The sequence below is a fragment of the Suricata suricatta genome, chromosome 5 (assembly GCF_006229205.1).
Source record: "Suricata suricatta isolate VVHF042 chromosome 5, meerkat_22Aug2017_6uvM2_HiC, whole genome shotgun sequence".
NCBI lineage: Eukaryota > Metazoa > Chordata > Mammalia > Carnivora > Herpestidae > Suricata > Suricata suricatta.
The window spans coordinates 2,204,548-2,208,289 of record NC_043704.1 but is presented as its reverse complement, the minus strand read 5'-3'; positions in this window follow the sequence as shown (position 1 = coordinate 2,208,289).

The following is a 3,742-nucleotide window of genomic DNA, read 5'->3' as shown; positions in this document are numbered from 1 at the left end:
CCCCCCACCGGCTTGCTGGCTGTTGCTTTTCTTAAATGAACCCTGGATAGGTGCGTGCCGGGTCCTCGCTGCTCCCGCGCCCCGTCCCCTCCCGCCTCCCTAAGACAGCTGTGCAAACACCCGTTAGGGAGACACATCCATCCAAAGGCCTGTGGGCCCTCAGGTGTGGCATCGACCGCAGCCTTGCTTTCCAGCAGGCAGCCCCTTAGCCGCCCCAGTGAGTCCTCACTGGTGGGAGACAAATGGGAACTAGAGCTCTAGAACATGGATTCAAGGGCCAGTTGGTCTCATAGGAAGTTTTTGCTGGTGTGTGTGTGTGTGTGTGTGTGTGTGTGTGTGTGGGTGTGTGTGTGTGTGTGTGTGTGTGTGTGTGTGTGTAAGCCCAGTATGCTGGAATTCTGCCCTGCCTGTCCCATGGCTACCTCTCCAGGACGTCCCGGGACACATACCCTGGTCCCAGCATCCCCAGGACCCAGGATCCGTCCTCTCCCAGCCTGGGGAGGGTCTGACCTGAGCAACACGGCCACTACCGGGGCAGTCATGGACCCAGAGGCGCAGCGGTGTGGGAGCTGATACCGTCGGAGCCAAATTGTCCACGGAGGGTGGGTGCTTTCTTCCCGCCTGCAGAGCGGCGAGCCCAAGGCGGGGGGGGGGGGGGGGCAGTGATTCCCGGATGCAGTGCCATGTGTCTCTCCGTGTGTCAGTGTCGATTTCTGCAAATGTGCCCGACAGCAGAAGGGACCGGCGCCACCCCTGAGGCCCAAGGGTGCTGCTGGCAGCCAATCTTATTTTCTAGTACATGAAATCATGGGGCTGACACCTTAAATAAACTACATAAAACCAAACAAGACAGCCAGGAGGGCAGAGAAGGGCCTTGGGTATCTAGGAAGAGAGTCTCCAGGAAGAAAGTCACTTCGCATTCCTATTGGTGACAAGGGGAAAGCCACCTTGCAAGGGGCACTCCTCTCCCCACCACTGTTAATCTGGAGGGACCGGGTTTAGAACACCAGCCAGGAATGCGCAAATATTAGAGACCCGCTTCCTGCTGACGAGGTAAGATAACTAGAAACACAGCCTTGAGGAGACAGGCTTGGGAAATTCCAAATGGAGAAGAAACCTGACTTACTGCTTCTCCCGAACCTGCAAAGATCTACAAAACAGACAGACCTGATCCTTGCCGGCTCGGAGAGAACTTCTTCCATTATGGCGAGTGGGGAATTCCTCCTATTGTCTGCTTACCTCTCTTGGAGCGCACACTGTGTATTTTCCCCCCCTCATTACGTGCCAAGCATGCAAGACTAGAAATCTGAAAAGCAGTCAAGGATTCTGGAAGGAATTATGGCCTCCATGTGCCAAGGATGCAAGCAATAATCAAAGACACTTGGAAGCAGACACCCGTCAATGGCAAGTTCCTGGGGGGGTGCCAGCCGGAACCCCACTAGGGGACTTTTCCTCTGTTCTACCTCCATTCTCTGCAGAGCAGGCTTTCTACCTAAGGGTTGGGTGGTGGGGGTGGTGGGTGCTGGTGGCCATGGCCCACACAAGGCTGTTCAGAAGGTTGGAAGTTCAAGGCAGACTGGGAGTAAGGGTCAAGTGCGCCAGGGTCCAGGGACCTTCTCTGGGAAGGCAGCCTTGGCTCTCTGGGCTGCAGTTTTTATTCAGTGATGACAAAGTAATGGCAAAACGTTTCCAAACAGCCAGCCAGGTGTTTGCAAACACCTATGACCTTTCGAGAGACTTGGCAAGGGGTGCCTGGGTGGCTCAGGCAGTTAAGCAAAAGACTCGGCAAAGGCTGGGGCGGGAGGGGGCGGAGGAGCCCCGGTTTGCTGGGTGGCCCTTCGGATGAGCCCGAGGAATGTTCTGGGGTCACAGGATGAGGGGCAGCAGATGAGGGCATTCAGGTCCCCAGTTTCTGGTCTCTGCATCTTGCTCTCCTAGGAGCAGATTAGTGGGGCCCCTGGAAGGGAAGAAAAGCAGTTACAAACGATTCAGTTGGAAAAATGTAAAAATACTTCTCCAAATTCTCGGTGGATATAGCTGGGACAGATCATCAAGGCACTTCTGAAAGACCAAGGAAAATTCTGGAATTATTGGTGTCCCTGAAAGGCCTTTCCAAACCAACTGACCCACGAGCAACCGCCCGGGGAGGGGTAATTGGGAAATGTTTGGTCTGGCTGGCGGCCATGCATCGGGCGAAGCACATCCGAGTCCTACGTGGTACCCCAGACAGTCCGGCCACGTCTCCAGGCCACGGCCCACCCATGGAAGCCTCTGGAAGAAGGCTTCTAAGTTCTGCACCCATCTCACTTCAGTTTTGCCCCCCACCCCCTCCTACCAAGTGGTTTTTTTCATCTGACACAAGGGGAAATGATTCTAGACTAGACATAGAATTTAAATCCCAAACCACTGCCTTCCTAACGCCTAGTGCTCAAGAAATGCCGTTCACCCGCAGCCTCTGTCTTCCCTGGAGAACATGTCATTTTCCGATGAGGCACAAGGGAACGTGAAGTGGGCGGCAATACCAATGGCAATTGTCACCCACTGCCATTGTCATCCTGTCCGGCCTCCTCTCTAACAGGGACTCGGCTGCTGGGCACCTGTCTGGAGGGGCACAGGACTGTCCCCTGCAGCTCTGGGGAAACAGGCAGCAGAGAAAAGTGCACACCACAGGACCTCCATGGTGTCCACTGCCGCCAAGGCGGAAGTCCTGGCCTGCCGCTGACCCCATTGTTGGCCCCCACCCCCCAGGAGCCGGCGTCCTCCCTTTATCTGAATGCAGAGCACCAGGGAACCATCACCACCTCACTGAAGGTGTTGCTAACTGGGTTTCACCAGGAGAGCTCAGTGAGCAGAGCTCATTCCCACCGACACCTCTGGGCCTGGGAGAAATTGGCCTTTGGGGCCTTTCCCCCTCTCTCCTGCAGCTGGGTGCTGGGTGCCTTCGTCAAAGCAGAGCCCGTGGGTTCCCTTACAAAGGTCCCCAGACCTCCTCTGGTCTTTCACTAGCTGCTGACCGGCAGGTCTGAGGGAGAAAGGGCCGGGTGGGCTGAACCGCAGCCCGGAGCTCCTTGTGGGCGAGGGTGAAGCCAGAAGGAGAACCCCATCCATCCCACCAGGCCTACCGTGCCAGGAGATGCTGCCCAGGCTTCCTGTGTTTACGTTTCGCACTGGCTAAACAATAGATTTGTGCAGAACAAAGGTAACCAGAGTTGGGCTGCCCCCAGGTCCTGCATGTCTGTAGCTGCCTCGCCCCAGGGGGGTCCCGGGAGATGGTGGCGCTTCTCTGGGATGCCGTGGGGGCGGGCAATTCGGGGAGTGGGAGCCGGCGGGCTGTCACCTGGCACACCGTGTGGTCCCATTCTGCGAGTCTGCGAGCTTTCCCGAGCCCCACCTGCCACTTCTCCTCATAGAGGTGCCAAGTCTCAGCACTTTTCCACGGAAATTGGGGCCCTGTAGCCCGATAACGGGGACCCCGGACGAGGGATCCAAAGAGGATGCTACAATCGCTGTGCTGCACTTCCGGAGGGGGGTTAGAACTGTCCTAGAGCCAAGCCTTGGGGAAGAGAGGGGGAAGCGGGGGCGCCGAGCGAGGGCGGCTGCGCGCGCTAGCTAGCAGGCGGAGAACTGCACCCCAGAACTGGAGGCGAAGCCGCCTGCAGCTCCCGCGGCGCCCGGTAGGGGGCGCGCGCCGGCGAGAACGCGAGCGCGGGCGGAACGGCAGGCCGCGGCGGGCCTCGGGCGG